A 24,220-nucleotide genomic window follows, 5' to 3' on the forward strand; every position below is an offset into this window, starting at 1 on the left:
AAAAAAAAAAGAAATAGCAGATGATCTTGAAACCCTGGCAAGCCTTGAGATGTCCAGAGTTTATGATTCAGACACACTAGAGGGTCATAGAATACAAAGAAGACAGTGGTTCAGAATTTTTTGAAGCCTTTGGACTCTCATATTACATTCATCTGCTTCTCCAGTCCTGTGAAAATCTTTGCTAGTTCAAAAAGCTAGAAGATCCCCTGAAGGCCATTCAGCTCTCCACCCAGTAGGCATAACTAGAGATATAGGGGCTGGAGATTCAAATCCTTATTAAGCCCAGGTGGTGACAACAACTTCTGACAAGAAAGAAGTTATTTCCTGATTCACCAAGGCTCAAAGCTTTGATATAAGTCACTCTTCAAACCTGAAGGTTACATTGCAGTTGCAGATAATTTCTTATGACATTTTCTCTGTTAGACCACCGTGACCTATTTCTTGTCTGAAGCCATAACAGTCTGTAGTTCTGGCCCTTCTTTCTCATTCTTAACCATCTTAACTGTAGCATATTCATCTTGGTACTCATATAGGCTCATTTCTGGCATTGTCCTAGGTATAAATATGGAGTCTGCTCTTTAAAATTATTCTACCAAGTAAAGATCTATTCATGTAAATAAATAAGGCAAAGCCATAGAAGGGAGCAAACAGAAGCCTGAGCAGCTTCCCCAAATAGCACAGAGTAACCCCAAGAAATCAAACTAGTTGAACAACAGACAGAGTTAGCTGAAACTCACCATATCTTTTAAAGTCTCATCTTGGAATTTGTGCAACATTATTTCCACCTACATCCCACTGGCCAAAACAAGCTATGTGACTGAGCCCAAAATCAATGGGGCAGGGAAGTGTATTGGAACCACGGAGAAGCCACAGCTAGGACAGGGAAGTAAGGAAGACTTGAAGACCTATAATGGGATCTAACAAGGAGGTGTCCTAATATCCCTGTGCTCCACAAATTTTGCTGAACTCTGAAAAAAAAAAAAAAAAAAAAAAGTCATGAGCTCTTTCCTACCTCACTTAATAGAGCCCAGGATGATAAAGGAAACTTAGTCCAATGATGATGGACAAAGGTTGGCACAGACTTTATTCTGTATACCATTGGTTCCATCCTCCCTGGAGATAAGTAGATTTGGGAGAGTTGAGGTTGAATCTTCTAGAACTTAAAAATGAGCAAGATGGGAGGCTCATGTGGATACATTTTCTCCCATGGCCATGCTCCTCAAACATTCTGTTCAACTCATTAATTCTGGTTAATATTTTTCCAATTCACTCATATTACATTTTATAATATCTTCACCAACCAGTTAGTGTATGATAGGATATTTCTGAATAGCTAGGATAATGATAAAATAAACAAAAGAGCATAACGCTTTCGTATGCTTACTTCTTAACTAGAAAATTGTTTACTTATATTACCTTCTTTGATACTAGCAACCAGTCTATGGGGTAAGAACAAAGAAAACATAAATCACATAAGTAGTACCTTAATGAAGGCCCAGAAATGGTGAATGATGTGCCCAAGTTCACCCAGTAGGTATTAAATGTCTGGCACAGATATTAAGATTCTCTAGCCTCTTGCTCAGTACTCTTTCTGTGGCCTTAGGAAGAAGAACAAAGGGAGTACAAGAAGTAGCAAGTTACTGATTCTCTCCTGCCCAGTTCAGAGAACAAATGGGTGTTAAGAGCTGTTAGAAGGAAACTGGCAAGATGGGAAAGGAAAAATGCTTTCATCCTGTCACAAAAAGTGAGATGCCCCAGCCCCTTCCAACCACCTGTACTCACCCAGCCACTAGGTCCACGTGATGCCTGCAGGAGCATCCTAGCCTGAACACTTTTCATCTTCCCCTGAGGTTCTCCTCACCATGCAACCCCTGGAGAGTTTTCAGCAAACTCTCCATGGGTTCCTATATTGCTCAAATGTAATTTAAACCTTTACCATGGCCTACAAGGCCTTCTGCTTTGGTCTTATGCCATCATCTCCTGCCACCTCTCTTTGACTCAGTTCTCCCCAGATACACCCACTACCCTGTTTCCAAGTGAGCAGGCAAGTGTCCTCTCCCAGTCTCTTTGCACCTTCATCTCCTCTGCCAGAATGCCATCCTCCCACATTGACCTGCATTTGGCTTTTTCACTTTATTCTGTTCTCTGCCAATTATACCCTCTTCAGAGTTTTCTATATACCATATCTGTAATTGCACATCTCATTACTCTCTATATTTTTACTATACTTTTCTTCATAGCATCTATCACTTTTTGACAATACATTCTACATAAAGGTGTTTGCTAGCCTTTTATCTGTCTCCCTCTGAAATGGGACTTCAATAAGGACAGAGACTTTATTCACTGCAGTATCTAAGAGCACTGCACAAAGGGTATAAGACAAATGTTTGGTAATATTTGTTGAATGAATGAAACTAATGAATGAGTTGGCTTCAGCTTTTCTTCTTCTAGACACAACCCCTCTTATCACCTATCTGCAGTCAGTGTTGAATTTTGCCAGAACTGTCTATGAATTCCATGCAGCCATGAAAAAGACCCAACACAATGTCAGCTCCATTTTAGGCCCTTCCAACGACTGTTCTGGCAATGGTATGTGATCAGTGGGCTGGTCAGAGTTTCTGGAGAGCCACACAAAGGGCCAGTAAGAGGCAGTATCTTGTATCTCTAAAGCAAAGCTCTTGGAACAAAGTAGTGGCAATAGGCATCTGGACCCAAAGTATGATATAGACTCGACTGATGCTCCCAGATCTCCTTCCTTGAACCCATTTTCCTACTTGGCTTCAGTCCCCCAAGGCTTTTGCTAAGAGACTATGTTAACTCTGACAGTTTTCCCAAATACAAGGAACACATATCTTCACTTTGTACCATACTCATCCTGCTGAGAGCAGATAAACAACCCATCTGGATCACTGCAGGCAATGGGGAGAAGACCATTCCCAGATCTGGTCTTGATTTCCTTTATTTTACAGTCTATTATGCAATTATTCACCAAGAGAAGTTGAACATCTACCACAGAATTTTAAAGTAAAAATGAAATACATGTTAAATGGCCTCTATCTATATCCAACTGTCAAGGTATATATTTCATGTTATAAGCAAAGTACTCTCCATTCTATACCAGTCAGGTGACCTTGCCAGCCATCAAGGCTCTCAATTCTCAAAAGCTTCAATATCTTCTTCTACAAAGGGGAATCCACCTCCACAGGCTGCTGAGAAGATGCCCAGAGATCTGAATATGAGCTTCTAATCTTTCAATATCTGTAGAATGAGGAAAATGGAAGTTAGCATTTTCTACTGTGTTTACTCTATCATAAAAATGAAAAAACTAGATCATTACTGAGGCTCCTGCCAGTTCTAAGTGCCCACAAAATGCCATCAGATTATTCAGTGAATTTGGTAAGCTTGTCAAAGACTTTATTTCTTATAGGGTAAGACATATAGTCTACTATAAACATTATGTTCATTAGTAGGTCATATTTACAGCTCACATTACATATATTATATTTTCTAAGTACATGCATAATAACAGTTCTCTAAATTATATGACAACAAATCCTTCCAATACATCTGATACTTAATTTAATTGGGACATAAATAAAGCATTTAGTGGGCTCCAGGAATCCAGGGTAGCTGTCTTCTCTGGAACAGGGAATTTCGAAAATAGGGTTGCATCTTAGGCTCAGTGCTAGTGAAACAAATGACAGAACTCAGTGCAGAGTGGAAGAAGCACACGATACTCGGTGTCCTTCAGCTTGCAGCTGCATCAATCTAGTCTCTGCCTCTGTACCACCCCATTCTCCGCTTCTGTCTTCATAGGACCTTCTTCCTTGTGTGTTTCTTCCTGTGTCCAAATTTCTTTTTTTTTTTTAAATGAGGATACCAGTTACAAGAGAAGGATTCATTCTAATCCAGTATGATTCCATCCTAACTAAACTAATGACATTTGCAAAGACCTTGTTTCAAAACAAGATCACAGTCTGAGGATCTGGACAGGCACAATGACTTGGAGAACAGTACTGAACTTGGCATATCCTTGTGGGATTCCAGTGGAACGCTCCATGTGGGAGCATGGCTGGATCCCATAGCCTAGGCTCTTCATCTGAGATGTCCGCCCTCTAGGGGTTCTCAAATGACATCTGTCACTAACATGCTGGCTTCAGAAAGGTGCTGTGCTTCCTTTTAAAATCACACACATACACACACAGAGGCATGCACACACAGCCCAAGTATTACAGGTAGACAATCTGATGGTTCTTTCAAGTTCAAAGAGGATTCTACCTTGTCTCTGTCCATTTTCACAGGTTAGGCACCCTCCCCCAACCCAGAGTAACCACAGGGGTGTGAAGATACATGAAGTCATATGACTTCAAGACACAAAGACCACTGAGGCCAGCAACCCTGCTTCTCACCTCCCTACATGCTCTAGCCAGTCCCTACAAGGGGTCCCTGGTCTCAGTGCAGCTTCATTTTTGTCTGTGTCCATAGACAACACAGTAAAACTCGAAGGAATTAACTAGACTATATGTGTGTGCCTGGGTATGTGTTTGCGTGTGTGTGTGTGTGTGTGTGTGTGTGTGTGTGTGTGTGTAGCACTACTGCCAGTACTGCTTAGGTCTACAATAATGAAGGGGAAAGGAGAGACACTGGGTAGAATCAGAGCACAAGAGGAGCTGGGTCTCCCTCTCTCCCTCCCTCCCTCTGGTAGCCAGTGGAATGCTTCTCTGCTGGTTCCATGTGATTAATCTGAATTGCCTCTTCACTGAGGGATGAACAGACCTTAAAAAGCCAGCTAATGTAAGATAATGGTTCTGAAAAATGCAGCCTCTGAAAGGGACCATGAAAGAAAGTGGGGTTAATGATTAAGAGTTATGCTGCTGAAAATCTAGGAGCCCAACACATTGCAACTAAGAAAACCTCCCAGGCACCGACTGCGGCCTGGTCTCCGTACCTCTCAACAACCCTGGAAGACAAACCAGCAGGAATCAGTCTCCTCAACTCACAGATGGAGACACAGCTCTTTGGAGATCCTAATGTGAGCTAACAAGAAATGGCTCCTTCAGTGGCATCCAAAGAGCTTCATTGGTTTACAGAAAAGGAAAATGAGATCCAGAAAAGGTGATGCATTGGAACAAGGTAACACAGCTGGCAAGGAGCCCAGTCAGAATTCAAATCCAAGTTTGTCTGGTTGAGTCTGGGGTCCTTGCCCCAGTGCCATATGAAGATGTGTCTTTGTGAATTTTCCAGGTTCCCTTGGCTAGGGGCTGTTGGATTCTTAAGCCAGGGTCTTCTTGCTTCTAGGTCACATCCTTCTGGGCCTAGCATGGAGTTTTCACCCAATCAGCAGTCCAGTCTGCTCCTGCTTCACCCTTGTAGATGGTCACTGCGCGCACTGCATCCACAAAGGAAGGATGGGAGGCCCCCTGACTAAGCACTCACTAGAAGGCCAAGTCTTGGCTTTTACTACATGACCAGGCTGAGTGCTAAATAGGGCCAGACCATTTGTTATTTTACATCAGCACTGAACACTGAATAGCAAGAAAAAGTGGGACATTTTAGGACTGGCTTCCATCCATGCCAACAAAGTGCCATTATTTTAACTTCATTTGTGTGGTACAAATGAGAAGGAGATAAATGTCGTGTTCCAGCCAGAGTCTATTAGTGGCTATCAACTGCGACACAGGGAGACTGTACAATCTGGCCGTGTTTAGGGAGAAGAGCTACATCCAAGACATCAGCTCTTACATTCCTTCTGCTGGCATTTCTGAATTGTGCAGTGTGGAACAGTATGAAAATGCATACACTGAACTAAACCACTACAGCCAGTTATTATAAAGGGTTGTTTTTTTTTTAATTAAATACTAATTCTACCTGGAAAACCTTAGATTTGTCCATCAACCTTTTGCCTATGAAACTGAGATCATTTCTAATCCACCTACTGTGCCATTTTGTATGAGAATTAAATAAGAAAATGAATGAGAGACTGCAATCATTCTGCAAGTGTTATTAATTATGAATAATGTACCATATACACACAAGATTATGCATCTAAAGAATTTATATACATGTTGTATGTAATTCAAACTACAATATATTGAGCTTTCTCTATTCCTGATGCCGCTTGTCTGTATAACAATCCTATAAGATATGATAGAAGAGGGCATGTCATATAGAAAAGTACTTCATGAATTTTCCCATCAAGTAAACTCACTCATGTCAGCAGCAACCCAGATGAATAATTAGGTTATCAGCCCATGAGAAGCCCCCTTAAACTCCATCCCATTCACTAGTACCCTTCTTCCCTAAAAATAACCATGATCTTGACTTCTAATGTTAGAGAAAAAATTTCAGCATGTTTGAACTTTGATAAATAGGACCATATAGTATATATTACTTTGTGTCTGCCTTCTTTCAACATTTTTCCAGTGGAATTCATCCACACTGTTCTCAGTTGTTGAATATATAATAGAGAAGAAATGCCAGGTCAGAAAGCAGCTGTATACAGTATAAGCAAATGAATTTCCAAAGTGGTTGTTTTATTTATAATCAATCCAAATGTATGCAAGAGTTACAGTGGCTTTGTATCTTCACCAGTACTTGATGTTTTAAGTCCTTTATTTTATTTTAGCCATATTGATGGATTAAATAGTCTCTAATAACTTGAATTGCTCTTTCCTGTAACTGATGAAGCTGGGTAATTTGTCCTATGCTTATAGGCCATTTAGATATTCTCTTTTGTATTGTACCTGTTCAAGTCTTTTGCACCTTTTTTACATTGTGTGTTTGTCTATTTTTTAATTGGTAGGAGTTTTATATATATTCTAGATATTATGTTATAAATTCTTCCCCTGGTGTCTTGCCTTTCCATTCTTGATCCATTGCCTTTTTAAGACAAAAAAATCTAAGGCCCTCAAAGGGAAAGATAGCTGATCAAAATCTCCCCAAAAGTTAGTGATATTACATAGGAAAAAGTTGACATTACTTGGATCCCAGCTCTATGTAACAAGAAATGATTTTCAGGTAAAATGGAGAATTTACAATCCATTTTTTTAGAAAGCACTAAAAACTGCAGTGAAATGTGTCATACAAAGTGATATGCACCTACAAAGACGTGAGCCAACTTTTGGGACAATTGCCTAAATCATTGAAGTCAAAAGCTACTGCTGATTGCTTCAATCATCTCTTTTTCTAATACTTTAATTCATTTTTTCCAACTTTCTATTTTGAAATATGTCAAGCCTACATAAAAATGAAAGAATAGCAGTGTGAACACATGTATGTCTTTTACCTATTAAAGATTCACAGATTGTTAACATTTTTGCCACTTTTCTTTGTATGTGTGTGTTAAAATAAGTGGCAGACATCATAACATTTTATTTCCTAATACTTAAGTGTATTTTTACTAAAAATAAGGCCATTTTTCTATACACTAGTAATATTATCTCACCTAAGGTGTGTAACTGATAACATTGTATAGCATTTAGTACATATTCAAGTTTCCTCCATTTTTCCAACTGTAGGTTTATAGGCTGTTCCTGTTTTCTATCTTTTTCTTTTTCTTTCTTTCTTTCTTTCTTTCTTTCTTTCTTTATTTCTTTCTTTCTTTCTTTCTTCCTTTCTTTCTTTTAATCTAGAATATACTCAAGGATCATGTATTGAATTTAGTTGCCACATCTGTTTCATTTTTGTCTCTTTTAATCTACAATAGTAACTTGCCTTGTAATGGAGGAGGGGCTTACAAGTGACATTGACTTCAAACTCCTTACATGTGGAACTGAGAACCAGAGGTCTTTCAGATTTAATGAAATTTATATTATCAATCTTGTCTTGTATGGTTTGTAGGTTTTGAGTCGGAATTTAAAAGGTTCTTTCTCTGCAATATTATAAAGGAATTCTTCCATGTCTTCTTTATATGCTCTTATGGTTTCACATTTAGCATTTAAACAGTTGATATCTTTGAAATTTTTCTAAACAGCTCCACAATTATTTCATTAACATTTACTAAACTGTCCTATAATTTGGAATATCTTTTTTATCATATTCTAAAATGCAAAAAAATTATATCATGTGAAGGGAAAACAGAGTAAATTATCATAATATTTTATCTATTTTCTATTTTGCTTCCTGAGAATCTATATATTCACTACAACTACTGTATTTTACCTATTGAGTCTTTATGTTTTCATATCTGATAGAACTAATCATTACTTAATCTTTGTATTTTTCTTACTATTCTAATATTTTTCAAGTGATCTTTGGAATTAGCTCACCTAATTAAAAACAAAGCCCTACACATTATGCTATGATAAATTTAAATGAAAAGTTAAGGAGAATTGACAGGTTATTATGCTATATTTCCTTGTCAAAGAACATAGTAGGTTGTTCCATTTGATCAAGTGTTTCTTTTGCTTACATCAGGATTTAAAACTTTATTTTTAATACCAATTCTTCTCAAACTCTTTAATGAAATTGAAAGGGAAGGAATTCTCCCCAACTCCTTCCTGGAGGCAAGTATTATCCTGATACCAAGACCAGAGAAAGACCCAACCAAAAAAGATAACCACAGGCCAATCTCCCTAATGAATATTGATGCAGAAATTCTCAATAAAATACTAGCAAACAGAACACAATAAATCACCAAGGTTATACACCATGACTAAGTGGAATTCATCCGGCAATGCAGGGATGGTTCAATACACACAAATCAATTAATATAATACACAATATCAACAGAGCCAAAGACAAAAATCACATGATCATTTCCATTGATGCAGAAGAAGCCTTCAATAAAGCCCAACACTCATTCAAGATAAAAACCCTACAGAAAATAGGAATAGATGATATTTACCTCAATTTGATCAAAGCCATCTATGACAAACCAACAGCTAACATTATACTAAATGGTCAAAAATTGAAAGCTTTCACTTTAAATCAGGAACAAGACAAGGATGTCCACTGTCACCACTCCTATTCAATATAGTTCTGGAAATATTAGCTAGAGCAATTAGATAAGAGAGAGAAATAAAAGGAAGAAAGACAGGAAAGGAAGAAGTGAAATTATCATTATTCACAGGTGACATGATACTGTATATAGAAGACCCCAAAAACTCCACCAAAAGGCTTACAAATTTAATAACCAAATTCAGTAGCATAGCTGGATACAAAGTCAATGCTCAAAAATCAATAGCATTCCTGTACACAATAACAAGCAAACTGAGAGAGAAATTAGGGAAACCACACCTTTCACAATAGCATCTAAAAAGTTGAAGTACTTAAGAAGTCAATCTAACTAAAAGAAGTAAAAGATTTATACAGTGCAAATTACAGTACTCTGAAAAAAAGAGATCAAAGAGAATATCAGAAAATGGAAAGATATTCCTTGTTCATGGATAGGAAGAACTAACATTGTGAAAATGACCATACTCTCAAAGTTGTTGTACAGATTCAGTGCAATCTCAATTAAAATACAATTAGTATACTTCACATATCTAGAGAAAACATTCCTAAAATTCATCTGGAACCAGAAGAGGCCTAGAATAGCAAAAGTAATCTGGGCAACAAAGGAAAGGCAAGAGACATCACAATTCCATACTTGAAATTGTACTATAAAGCTAATGTGATAAAATCAGCATGGTACTGGCAAAAAACAGACCTGAAGATCAATGGAACAGATTAGAAGATGCAGACACAATTACAAACACACTCAGCCACCTTATCTTTGACAAAGGAGCCAAACATGTTCACTGGAAGAAAGATAGCTCTTCAATAAATGGTGCTGGAAAAACTGGCTTTCCACATGCCAAAGACTAAAACTAGACCCATGTCTTTCACCAGGCACTAAACTAAAGTTAAAATGGATCAAAGATCTAAATATTAAAATAGAAACACTAAATCTACTGGAAGAGAAAGTAGGTGAAAATCTTGAAGACATAGGGATCGGCAGAGAGTTCATGAACAAAAACCAAACTGCACCAGAAATGCTTCAAAGAATCAGCTGGAATCTCATCTTATTGAAAAGTTTTTACACATCCAAAGAAATTACCAATAGAGTAAAAAAGAAAACACCCATGAGTTTTGAAAAAATTGTAGCCAACTGCCCCTCAGACAAAAGACTTCCATCTAGAACATATAAAGAATTTTTTAAAAATCAGGCTCCCCAAATTCAAAAACTCAATCCAAAAATGGGCATCTGAGATAAATACACGCTTCTCTAATGAAGAGATACTAATGGAGAATAAATACATGAAAAAAATATTCAACGTCATTAGTCATTTGAGAAATGCAAATTAAAACAACAATGAGATTCCATCTCACCCTAGAAAGAATGGTTATCATCAAGAAATCAACCAATAACAAATGCTGGAGAGGCTGTGGGGAAAAATGAACCCTACTTCACTGTTGGTAGGAGTGTAGACTGGTGAAACCACTGTGGAAATCAGTTTGGAGATTGCCTCACAAAACTAGGATTGAAAGTCTCACTTAACTCAGCTGTTCCCCTTCTGGGTATTTTCCCAGAAAAATTAAAAACATCATACCATAGCGATAGATATGCACCCATGTTTATAGCAGCACAACTTGTTATAGCTAAATCTTGGAAACAACCCAAATGCCCATCCACTGAGGATGGATATAAAAGTTGTGGTATTCTTATACAATGGAGTATTACTCAGCTATAAAAAAAAAAAAGATGAAGTCAAGGATTTTGTAGGTAAATGGATGCAGCTAGAGACCATACTCATCAGTGAAATAAATAGGACCCACATATGTAAACATCATATTGTCTTCTTGGTGTAGGAACCTGAAAGAATAAGTAAAACTCAAAACATACAATAGATGACAGGAAAGGGAACAAAATTGCTCAAAGGAAGGAATGACGGATGAGGGAAAGAAGAAAAAGGAAAGAAGGAAGGTAAAATATAAATATATATATGAATAACTGCAATAACTGTACTGCTGATGTCTGATGGTATATTGAAAGGAACAGTTAATGCTTAAAATTTTTTATGTTCTGATCAATCTTGCATGCTTATATCTGGTAATCTGAGTAGCTGATTTGAAGGTAACAATATGCAATGGAATTACCATGGTTAATACTTACCATCTTGTCTAGTGAAACTCTGTATTATCTCTAATGTTTTATGTAATAATTATTTTCTTATTCTCTTTAATGGTTTGAACAATCTTTCATTCTTACATCTCGTAATCTGAGCAACGTAGTTGAAGATAGCGATATGTAATGTAACAACCTCTGTTAATTTGCATTATTTTGTCTTGAAACCCTGTATCACTTTAAATGTTCTTACTTTGGTTGTTTGTGTTTGTGATGCTGGTATGCTGCTATTGTTCTTTTTGTTGTTGTTTGTTTCTCCTTTACTACTTTCTTTAAAATAAAATTTTTTTAAAAAGAATATTTTTATTATTGCTATTTCCTAAAATAGTTTTACATTTCAGTTTTTATTTCTTCTCTGAGAGTTCATTAAGAGAGCCTTTTAAGTCTTTTAAACATCCATATGGAAAGAGTTTTTGCTTTCTGTTTTGTTATCAGTGTTTAGTGTTTTTGGAGGGGTTGTTTTTTTGGTTTTTTAGTTTTTTGGGTGTTTTTGAGGCAGGGTTCTTGATATGTAGCTCAAGCTGGCCTTGAACTGCCCTTGCCTCCCAAGTGCTGGGATTACAGACGTGCACCACCAGACCCACCTATATCAGTATTTAGTTTTAATGAATTGTGGCTAAGGAATATTATCTATACTATATCTACTTTCTGGAATTTATTGAAGATTTCTTTATGAGTGAATGTTATCAGTGTGTATAAAAGTTCCCACAGCTTTTGAAAAACAAAAAGTTTATTGCTTATGCTTTGGTTACATGGGATATTCTATATCCATACTTATTTTTGTTCACTTGGTCAGTTATAGATTGAGAGAAGTGAATCAAATTCCTCATCACTAATATGTATCTGCTTATTTCTTGGGTCTTTTATAACTTCTGCTTTACACATGCAGATGCCATACTATTTGGTATGTGGAAGTTAATTAATGTCTTCACTGAGTTATACCTTTCACATGATAGTGTATCCTTCCTTCATCACTTAATGATCTTTGTTCTGAATAATGTTCCACATTATATTACAGTAAAATATTTTATAACTGTTTTCTCTGTTTATTTCCCTGGCGTGTATTTAATCTCAAACTTTCTCTGCCTCTCTGAACATACCTCTTGTATATGACATAAGGCTGAGTTTACTTTGTAATCTGTTTTGAAAAACATTTTATCTTAATAATAAAGACGTACTTTTACTAATAAGTCAACTAGGTTTAGTCTTTGCTCTATGGCATAATTCTATGCTGTGTTCCTGTCAAATACTTGGGGTTGCTTATTTTGTTTCTCTTTTATTGTGGAGTGTACATAGAATGCTTTTGTCTCCACGGCTCCAAATCACATGCTGTAAGGCCTCACCCGCAGTATGATGGTTTTAGGAAAGAGGGCCTTTGAGAGATAATTAGGTCATGAGGAAAGAGCCTCATGCATAGGATTAATGCTTTTATACAAGAGACCCCCGAGAGTTTGTTCACTCTTTGTGGCATGTGAGGATACAATGTTAACAGACTGAAATACAGAAGAGGGCCCCCACCAGACCCTAACCACACTGGCATCCTGATTTTGGACTTACATCTTTTCAAAACTGTGAAAGATAAATTTTTGTTATTTATAAGCCACCCAATATATAGCATTGCTGTAGCCACCAAAACTAAAACAATAGTCTATAGTTTTTATACGTGTAATTATCCTGATATTAAGGAAGCTTTGTATATTTGGTTATTAATTGTCTTTATAAATGTAGTACTATTTTAATACTCTTAAATCTCTATTAGTTTTTTTACTAGAAGCAAAAATATAATAAATATATTTTCTCTTTCTTTCCCATCTAATGTTTCTTAGTTCTCCCACATACTCAGAGATGAAGCCATCATTGATAATCAATAAACATTGATTTACTATCACTCTTTTCTAAAACCAAAATACAACAAAACTCAAATAATGTCAAAAAAAATCTTAATTCTCTTCCTTGCTATCTGAAGATGTTTGTCTAGATTCAGCTACCACTCTGCCTTGAAAAGATTGTTCCTGGACCTAACAGGAATCTAACATCTGAGAGAGAAACAAATGGGTATATCAGTGCAGGAGACCTGCCATATCCGTGTTCTGTTGTCAGATTTTTATTTCTTTATTTTCCCAGATAAAGGGACAATAAGCCATTAAACCAGCAATAAATGGGAGAAAACTGAACAAGATCTCTTCTAATAAGCCATTTGATAGGCTTTGACTTTATCTGCAAAGGTTATAAGGTGCTGGATCTACAGTTGTAGGGTCATAAATCAGAAAATGGAAGTAAATTTTAGAGACACACCTGAAAAGTTCTACATGGCCTATTGCACTTACCTAACCTAAAATAGGGTGACCAGAAGTCTCAGTGAGCGATTTTGCTCCCTGCCTATTGAGCCAACATACTTTGGGCTAGACAACAAATTATAGTCATTCTATTTGTAAATTACACGTGTGAGATGTCCTAACTAGATCATATCAATTGAAACCAGTGATAAGATAGCTTTGGCCATCATGATCATCATAATGGAAAGTACATCTTGATCCATGGATTTTCTGTGTTTCTGGCTAAGCCCCCGTTTCCTCATCTGTAAGATAAACACAAGGGTATAAATTCATTGATCTCCAAAATTTGTTTTGTTGGTGTATAAGAATTGTATTTGTATATAGTTTAGTGATTTTTTCCTACCATGAGAAAATTACTTAGGTCATCATTATTTTGAAGGTCAAAAACAAAATGGAAGATCAGAGGTATTGTTCAGCAGCACAGCACCTGCTTGGCAAGCATAAGGTCCTGAGTTCGATTCCTGGTACCAAAACAAAACAAAACAATGAACAGAAAAGTGGTTTCTAAATTATGTGCTGGTATACAAGCACCATTATCACTGAAGGAGATTTCTTATACTTTCTTTCCTTTAGACAGAAAATTAAATAGTTATGCTGATTTTCATAAGAGTTGGGTCATGGAAAAGGGCCTTCCACTATCCCAGGCATTTGTACACAGTATGACGGATTTGTAGTGATAGTAGGACTAGCTTGACAGGACTCAGGATGCGAGCAGGATATCTCATATGCATAAAGAAATCTACAACTACTCAAAAGCTTCTAGGAAGCTCTGACACCCATAATTAAAAGGCCAATCAATTTTTTCCAAGGTAAAATTAGTCAACTCATGATTTTACAATGTGAAACTCATGAATAAAAGAATTCATGATCTAGGGCTATAGCTCAGTAACAGAGCACATGCTTAGCATACATAAGGCCCTGGGCTCAACTCCCAGCACTATAAGATAAAAAAAAAAAAATTCATGGTCTATTCTCTCTGTTTTCACAGAATTCAAGCTTACTGCATACACAGGTCTCTATTTTAAAAACACATTCATTAAGCAAAAGTAATTTAACATAACATAACATAACCTAACAAACATCCCAAACTGTTACAACCCCTCCCTACCACTCTATCTCTTTTGCATAATCTACCTTTAAAGAGAAAAAGTCTAAGATAAGACTCTGAGCTTTAAATTCTCATGTTATCTTGGGAAATTTTTCTATGTACCTCAGTATGCTTGCTTTTTCTTTCCCTTACCTAGAAATGAATTATTCACTTGGCTGATGTCTCCCCCAAAATCCATCCTTCTAGACCAAGAGTCAGCACACTTTTTCCATAAAGGAGCAGGTAGTATATACTCTAGGTCTTGAAGACCACATACCCGTTATTATATGTTGTAACTATTAGTTCTGTGCTTGTGGCACAAACGCTACAATAAACCACACACAAACAAGCATGGCTGTATTCCAGTATAATAATATTCATGGACACTAAAATTTGAATTTACATTTTTATAGCTTTTACTGCTCACAAAATATTATTTTTCTTTTGATTTTCTTGCAACGAATTGACAATATAAAACCTATTCTGATCTTATAGGTCATACATAGATGTCAACGGGCCAGCACAGAGTGCTAACCCTTCCTCTGTGTCAGGAACAACCTAAGGACTGAATTGTAACCATCTCCTTGTCTCCCAAGGCTTGTTTCAGCACCTAGCACAAAGGAGACTTCCCAAACTGGGGAGGAAATGAAAGGTGGAGACTGTGGAATGGAAAGTAAGTGCTTATTAGTCACCTCTCTGATGCTGGAACAAAGTACCCGACATTTACGACTGAAAGGAAGAAAGGTTCATTTCTCACGGTTTTAGAGGTTTTAATCCCTGGTTGGACAGTGAACTCCAAAGCAGAAGCATCACAGCAGAAGCACATTCACAATACCTCATTTCATGTATACTTCTGGTGGATAAAGCCCGAATGGGATATCGTGTGTGTGATATTGTTATTGATGTATCTTATACTGTTCTCTCTCTATATGGAGCAATATATGTACACAAAAATGCATTAAGAATAAATGCATAGATCCTGGTGGTGATCTGCTCTACACCCTGCATGGCAAATTAGATAATTCACACACTTTCTTTGAGCTGAGTCATCCTTTGTACTCCCTCTCTTTCCCTCTCCCTAGCCAGTCAATAAGTCCTATAGATCTTCTACTGCAATATGTCTCTATCTGTTCTCTTTCCCAGTGCCAAAGCACAATCTTTAGCACCTCTTGTCCAGACAATTGCAATAACTCCCCAAATATTCTTCTGCCTCTACTTGTTCTGCCCCCTACCAAAACAATCCATTTTCACCTTCTTGTCAGAGTTATCTTACTGAAGCAAAGCTCTGAACATACAATTTTCTGGCCAAAAAACTTTTAATGGTTTCCCATTGCCCTTAAAGTCTGAACTCTGATGACAGTCAAGACTTTTGCTGTCTCTCTATCTCTGTGTCTCTGTCTCTGTCTCTGTCTCTCTTTCTCTCTCTCTCTCTCTCCTTCTCTTGTGCTTATAAATTCAGAGTCAAGTTCATTTAGAAATTGTTCCCTAGGGTCTAGGAACATAGCTTAGTGGTACAGCACACTCTGAATTTGGTTCCCAGTATCAAAAAAGCAATAAAAACACTTTCTTTTCTCTTAACAAATGCCCCTACTTTTCCTGAATCCATCTTAGTTCACACTGATCCATCTCTGATCTTCTAGATGCTACCTATAGAGGTTATGGTTCTTTCCACTTTAAACTATACTGAAAATCTGTATTATGTAAGACTATAGGGAGCCTAGAATTTTATGGGTCATAATTTGTGCAAAACTATGTGATTAAATCAATAAAGCAGTCAATAATTTCCTCTGATGTTTTCCTAGTCCCAGGACATTTAAATGTGCTGACAACAGACAATTTAAAATTGAAATGCTCCATCAAATCAGCTGAGAAGGAGATAGTTTATTCAGACCAGCAGGCTCAGCACCTGAAGAGAACACAGAAGGGGCCCAGCTGGAGCTTTACTTGCTTGGCCCCTGCCTCTTTATAGAGATATCAGACAAGTTTTCGCATAGCAGAGAGGTGATGTGCTCTATGCTGCTCCAAAGGGAAACGTACTGTTATAGTTGGTGCCAGGGATGCTTTTTGTTGTCCAGTTAATCCTCCCAGCAGCTGTGTGAGATAGGCATTCTAACTATCCCTATTTTCTAGCAGAAGTGAGAGATCCAGAGATGAATCAGTTCTCAAGATCATGATGCTCCCAAAACAAGTCTATCTGACTCAAAAATGCCGGCCTTTGCACTTGTCTGAGATCATACAGAAGGTAACAGAATTAGACGACTTTTGGTTAGAAGTGCTACAGAATACATTTGTGCAAGGGTGAAGAGACTGGGTCAAATGCTCCCTGGAAATATCTTGCAGTGGAGAGATTCTCAGAATCTGGGATGGGTAAGTTTTGTTGTCAATTGGTTGACTTGAGAGACACCTAGGAGAAGAGGAGTAAACTTCTAGACATGTCTGGGCGGCTTATGGGGCCATCACCTAGGGGACAGTATCTGACCCCTGGCCCCTTCGGCTCAGTGTTCTTCCTCTGCTCTCTGCTTCCTGGTTGCCGTGAAGTGACCAGCTTTCCTTCACTGAGTTCTTCTGCCATGATATTGCTACCTCATTCCAAGGGAATCTCTGAAACCGTGAGCCAAAATAAACCCATCCTGCTTTAAATTGTGGGTGTCAGGTACTGTGTCTGAGCAACAGAAAGCATGCTAACAGAGAACCTGTGTTTGAAAAGGCAGTCAAAAAAGGTTCCCTCCTCATTCTGACTATTAGAAATGTCTTCTCTTAATTGAGGTCAATAAAATTCAGGAAGGGAAGTTCAGCCATCACCTTTCATTTGAAATGAATTTTAATAATTTATTTCCTTTATCAACCCCACACCCATCTTTCAGCAAAGCATTCTACATTTTTCCCACTGTGTATTATTTCTTATTATTTCATGTTTATACACACAGTCTTTAAAGTCAGACCACAAATATTAGATAGAAATAATCAATTATTTTCTCTTCAATATAAGCATTTACAACAGCTTTTCCTGGGCAACAGACTACCACAAAACTTAATGGGTTAGCATTACACTGATCTACACTGGATTTGACTAGGTTTGATTCTAGGCCAAGCATTAGATTCAGATCACCTTCCACTAGTTCTCATCCTTCAGGGATCAGTACTCTGACTGAATCATATCCCCTAATAGTCCATTGGCCAAAGCCTGGTAGATGGATAATCCTAAAGCTACAGAATAAAGAAGTTCATTCATAAGGTAGTGACAAACTATGAATATATGGTACAGACTACACACTTGGGACCAAAAATTCAACCCACCACACCATTCAGCCAAACAGGTTCTTATGTCCTACTTCCCACTTGGTTGTATTCTCATCTGTACCAACATAAAACTGGAACCAGCCATGCACTAAACATAGACCTAGCATTTCAGCAACCAAGATATTTAAGTCATGTACCAGATCTCTACAAAGTCAAAGTTAAGTGGAGCACAAAAAGAAGAGAAGCTTTAATTTATTGAATACTATGTTTCAGACTCTGTGCTCAGTAAACCCATTGACATACATTGCATTGAGACTTACTAAAAACCCTGTGAACACGTTCACTGACCATCCGCATTTTACAGATTGTAAGATAGAGACCCAAAGTATTTAAAGGAACTTGTCAAAAACCACATAGCTAGGAATCAACCTAGATATAACCCTAAAACTCATGTCCAGACTATGATTATGCACAAAATAGGTATCAAAATACAGAAACACAATCAGAGTATTGTAGATGCATGGGCAGGGTGTGGAAACCAGTCAAGCTTTCACACAGGACATAGTAAATGATTTGGGTCTGGAAGAATGGGTAGAAATCCACCAAGGGTTTGGCTCGATGGAAAATGCATGTGTGGCCTGGGAAGAGAAAGGGGATTGTACAGAAGAATCGAAGCACTAGGTGCATTGAACTGCAGAGATGTGGCAGAAAGTGATAGGAAAGAAAAAGAGGAAGCTATGCAGGTGATGGTAAGACCTGTTCTGAGACAAGGAAGCTTTAGCTTTGTTTTTAAAAAGCAAGATGTGGCCTGATTGGACTTGAGTTTCAGAAAGAACATGTTGGGGGCAAAGTAAAGAAGATGTGTTTGAGTGTGAACATCAAGAAACTAAACTTGAATGCCTTCAGGACAAACAAGTGCTGCCAACCTGAGAAGCAGGCCAGGCGAGCCCCCACAAGCCACAGAGTGCAGGCTGAGAGCGCAGTGGTGTCAGCTACCCCTGCTTGGTGCGTCACATGCTGCCATGCTGGAGGTGGGCCCAGGGGTAAGGACTTCATAACTCTTTAACTTTTAAATATCTTGACTTTTAAACGTTCCTTTTGATCTTCGCTATCCCCAATACTATCTAAACTCAGAAACCAAATGCAGAATTGCTCTCTTGTCTTCACCCTACAAGTACATGTGAGCTCTTACTGCCTTAAATGGGAGATCTGACAAACTCAGTGTTGGGCCTGCTGGCAAGCAATTCAAACATTCAGAAATGCCTGTCAGTGCATATAATACAATTATAGATACATGTACACGAATGCACAGACATATATTACAAACATACATATGAAAGTGTCTGTGTGCAAATGTTTGAATATATATGTACACATGTACACGTTTGCGTGTGCACACATACAGAAAGAGTAGCAGCTGCCGCCATCACAGACACTCCACATCTCAGTTATCTGGAAAACCGGAAAACCCCCTTGGGCTTCTCCATGTTCTCTCACTTTCTGCTTGGAGACAAGCAGAAAAGCCATTTGCAACCTGTGGTCAAACTTAAGTCTCCTGACTAGGCTTTCTTCCATGATTTGACAGCCAGGACCCCAGAATTATCCCCAGGAAAGTGGTCAGGGTTGAGCTGTGGAGCTTCAGATTTCAAAAGTAAAAGACAAGCTTTGGTAGATGGATCCATCAGTAAGAAGTTTAAGACAGGAAGGAAAGGGAAATGTCCCAGGGGGTGGCTCAGTTGCTGAAACCCTCTACCTTTGTGTTGATTGTTTTAATAACTGATACTTATAATCTGTTATGTCATCCTGTTATTTAAATGGAAGACTCTCTCTCTCTCCTTTTCTCTGTTTTCCACAACTATCTTCCTGAGTACAAAATGTCACCCACACACACACATACACATTGCTTTAATTCCTCATCTTCTGTTTGATTTTCTCTCACCGGAAATGTTCCATTTCCTCCCATCTTCTTCCACTTCTTCACAATGGAAGCTCCAAATACTTGTGAGCAGTTTCTTAATTATTTAACACATTTGTAGTCGATTTACTGGACCTGAAGAGAGTGTCTTCCATGGTCTCTGAGGACTCTAAAAGTGCGCTCCTGGAAGTTGAGGCTTCTTGCCTTACCCACTAGCCCTGATTCTTGGGGAGTTCAAAATAGGATGATTCTCTCATCACCTGGCCCTACAATTCACCAGTCTGATTTATCCAGATATGGATAAGGTCCTAAGACCTGGTTCAGAAAAGTTCCCAGCTAGATCTTTGCAATCCAAGAATATATCTCTAATTCATGGTAGCTCATTTTATGTTTATTACCAGTAATCCAGACAATTATCCAAACATCCTACCTCCAAACTGTTGTTGTGGTATCTTTGTAGGTCACAATAAAAAGTTTGAGCCTCTAATAGTTTAATTTAAAAAATTTAAAAATCCTCATGAACTTCAGACAATTTCTGCAGCTCATAAACTAATATAACAAATGCTTATCATATACCTACTTTTTACAAGACATTGAACTGCAGCAAGGGTGAGCAAAATGATATTGTAAATAAAGTTTTATTGGAACACAGATCCTTCATTTATTTACATATAGTCTATGGCTGCTTTCAAACTAAAAGGACAGAGTTCTGTGCTTGTAACAGAGACCTCCCAGCCTACACAGCCTAAAGTTGTTTACCACCTGGCCCTGTGTTAGATATCAGACATTTTGCAGCAGTTGTCTGGAGAATCTTATTAGTTATCATGGCATTCGTTGCAAATACTGATGATTCCTAAATTCTATAGTTTCATGTGGGCCCCACTCCAAGGCTCCAGAACTGAAGTACCAATGTTTTTTTAGATACCTCTACCTGCCATCTCAATATTCTACAGTGTCGTAAACTCAACTCCCACCTCACCACCACCACCATATGAACTTCTCTTTCCATAGTGTCTCCTGCCTCATTTAAGGCATTAGCTCCTCATCCCCCAGAACCTGTTCCTGGTCACCTGGAAGCCACCCTGGGTCTTCCAGCAGCTCCACATGTACCTGTCATGAGTTAAATCTCTCTCCTCCATCCGGTGCTTTATCTCCTGCCTGGACCACTGCAGAAGTTATTTTTTCACCAGAGGAGTCCTCTTCAGCCCAACCAAGACAAGAAAAGCACAAGATATATGGCTTTTCATAAAATGTGGAAGAACAGCCCGTACAGCTCTAAATAACAACCAACTCTTAACCATGCTCCAGGCAGAGTTCTAGGTAATTTACAAGTGCTAGTCTTTTGATCTGTAAGATGGGGAAAGTGAGGCTCAATAAAACTGAGTAATGTGTCCACAGCTTGTAATCACAAGCAAGCAGGGAGTAGAGCTGGGATGCAGACTCAGGAAGTTAGGTACTTAACCACAAGTTTGAGCTACACTGCCCCTAATGACCTAAGCTTCAATTATCTTGCTGTAGTCACCAACACTGAATCCAAAGTCAGGTTGGGTGACAACTTTCTCATAAGCAGGGCTACTCTTCAGAAACTCTAAAGAATACTTGCCCAGTGGACCTTACCCCTGACATATTAGCAAAAGAGCTGCCCACTGCCAGGTCTCTCTCTCCATTGTCAGATGTAACACTCAGGGCTCATCACTAAAAGGAAGCCCGGATACGCATAGCTGCATTGTTCAAGGAAAACACGATTTTAGGATGGAGCTGGAGTAGTTAAGGTAATTACAAGCTTTAAGCTGGCTTTCTCCTGCATTTGTTTGAGATGAAATCCATTACTGAGTTGCCTCTGCTCCCAGATCTGTCACTCTACAAGCTTTTATCATGAATAGCAACACACTTAAATATTCAGCAAGTGCCCTGCAGAGCACTAAATATTGAAAGCACACATGAAAGGTCATGGTCTCAGTCCCCTTCCTCCTCCCTGGAATTTGCACTTTAAGAGGCAAGACCCCAAAGCTACACATTTGATAAAATATAAACCTAAAATATAGGTGTTTCTTGCCCTGTCTTTGCAGCGTCGACTCTCTTGCCTTTGTTGGGTACAATCAGAAAGAAAGGCAGCTTTAATGACATTGTCAATTCATCTGAATAAAATAACTCAGAAATTTGCTTTATACTAAGCTTTGTGCTTGGCATTGAAAATGATAAGAGTGTCAAATAATCCCTATCTTCAAGAAGTTTTCTGTCTAGCACCGGGATACATTACATGTCTATGTGCATTTTTCTATTGCTATAATGAAGTATCAGAGGCTGGGAAGCTTATAAAGAAGTTTATTTTGCTCACAATTTTGGAAGCTAGAAGTCCAAGATTGTGTGGTCCAATTGCTTCAGCCTCTGGTAAGTGTTCCTTTGGCTGCATCACAACACGATGGATGTCATCATGGCAGAGGCACCTACAAAAATGAGAGAACATAGCCACATGTTAAGACAGGAAATTAGAAATTGCTCCTTTATAACCATTCTCTCCCAGCATAACTAACTCACTCCACAAGGCCAGCATTAATCCCTTCTGAGGGCACTGCCCTCAATGCCCTAAACACTTCCACTGGGCTCTACCTCTTAAAGGTTCCACTACCTCTTAATGTCACTACCCTAGAGACAAGGGTTCCAACATACGAACCCTCAAGGGATAAACAATTTTCAAACAAAAGCCACTATTTTATTGCCTATAACATGTCAACATACGTGACACCACAGTGAATACCACTGATTGGACCTCTCTATGTGTCAGACATTGTGTTCAGAGCTGTAAGCCTCCTGCCACATTGTGCACTCTTCATTGCAACCTAGGAAGGCAGGGAATATTAGCTCTGCTTTAAAAGTGAGAAAGTTAAGGTTCCTGGGAGCAGTTAAGTAACCTCCTTCAGAAATAGAAAACCTAAAGTTTAATCCCATATCGTTCAGACTCCCAAGTCCACAGTAAAGGAATCAGTAAAGTTATTTTTTGCTTCAAAGAATGAGTGGAATTTTGATAGGGGTAATGTGAGCCTGCGCATCTCAAGCAGACAAAAGAGCAGGAGGGAAAGCCCAGAGGCAGGGTGTGTACCCTGGAGGAAGAAAGAGGGAATGTGATTCAAGTTAATCTAGAGGACAGGTGGGGATTTTTACTGGATAGCAATTATTTGGTAATCTCTGGCTAACCCCAAAATATGTCACAATTGAGGACATTAAAAGTGGCCTTAGAAATCTCTGGCTTTTTTCTGATTTTTAAATCAAACCGTGTTCATCTCCCTCCTATAATCATTTCAGTAAAACAAAATCTTGAGTTATTTTGCACCGAGTAAGCACCGACCTCCAGGGCCAACCGCTTGTCCTTGCAATGATTCTTTATGCTCTGGTGAGGGAGATAGCAGGGACTCAACAGCCCTCCAGCTAATCACTTCTCCCTCCAAGAGGAATGGTTATTGCCTTGCATCTCCACCTCATCAAAGGAGAACCAAATTGGTCTGTGGGCATTCTACTGGCATTGATATGTGGCATGTTGTGTTAAGGGAGTGTTTGAAGTACAGCCTTTAGAAAGCACGCTTCCATTTGTTGTACTTTATCATAATCAGAGACTCAGAGCATCAACCACAAGAAAGAACACAGTCTGAAGTCTACTTACTGGATGAAAAGAGAGAGATAAGCAAGGGTAGAGCAGGAGGAAGGTTGTAGAAGTGACCCAATCCACGTTTCCAATAATAATGCACATTTCCAAATTGTTCCGATGATGCCTTATGAACAAGAAGACTCAAGGTCAGTGGGGGAAGTGAGCGTGAACTGACTAGGCAAGTTTCCAGCGTCTCTGGATTGATGTGCAAGGGTAACCTCAAAAGTCGAAGGACTCAGATCACTGGCTCACAACAGGAAGGAACATGTGCGATCAGCGCCTCATTGAAAAGCTGAGGATGCTAAGCCCAAGAAGTGCAAAGACTTCACCAAGGTCACACAGATGGTTGGCAATGAGACGAGATCACAAGTGTCTTGATTTCCAGCCCAGCATCTGTTTGTGACATCATGCTGTCTTCTAGGAGAATATGACTGAAAACAAACAGTAAAGATTTTAAGTTGTTGACAAACCTGAGTATGGGGACAAGAGGCCATAGAAGGCTTGAGGAGAACATGGAAAGATGTGGAGCGAGCTTTGAAGAAAAGGTAAAATTCAAATGAGCCAAGAGCAGAGGACACTGCAGAGCAAGGGGATGCCCTCTACCTGCCCAGAATGTGCCAAGCCTGGCATCTCAGTATCAGAAAAAGAAGTAAGCAGATTCTTGTGGTGAAAAATTGCTACAGCAGTAAAATTAAATCCCCCTTTCAGGAAGAAATGTAAGCCCTTATAGAGACAAGAAATCTAAACCTTTGTGATCCGGCTTAACAATTTTAAGAAACCAACAAGCTCCTTGAAAGGTTGAAGAGAAAAGGAAGAAAAAGCTCCCCCTGCCTCCCACCTTAAAGGAAAAGTGCCCCTTGTTGGCAGCACCCTGAGGGTTTCATCCCCAGCA

General features: G+C 38.5%; 1 long non-coding RNA gene across 2 annotated transcripts in view; it reads right to left on the minus strand.

The window, feature by feature from the left end:
* Positions 1-2,769: 2,769 nt before the first annotated feature.
* LOC102014818 overlaps positions 2,770-24,220 on the minus strand; it is a 113,578-nt gene continuing 92,127 nt past the window's right edge. The window contains exons 5-6 of one of the 2 annotated variants that reach the window (XR_001234723.1): positions 22,024-22,132; positions 2,770-3,258 (exon numbers count right to left, since the gene is read on the minus strand). This is a non-coding gene — a long non-coding RNA (uncharacterized LOC102014818). Of the gene's footprint in view, positions 3,259-13,532; positions 13,686-22,023; positions 22,133-24,220 lie in introns of those variants that run through there. The other variant, XR_001234724.1, reaches the window with a different exon arrangement.

Source organism: Chinchilla lanigera, unplaced genomic scaffold (genome assembly GCF_000276665.1).
Source record: "Chinchilla lanigera isolate Chin_1 unplaced genomic scaffold, ChiLan1.0 scaffold00032, whole genome shotgun sequence".
In the NCBI taxonomy this organism is placed as follows: Eukaryota; Metazoa; Chordata; class Mammalia; order Rodentia; family Chinchillidae; genus Chinchilla; species Chinchilla lanigera.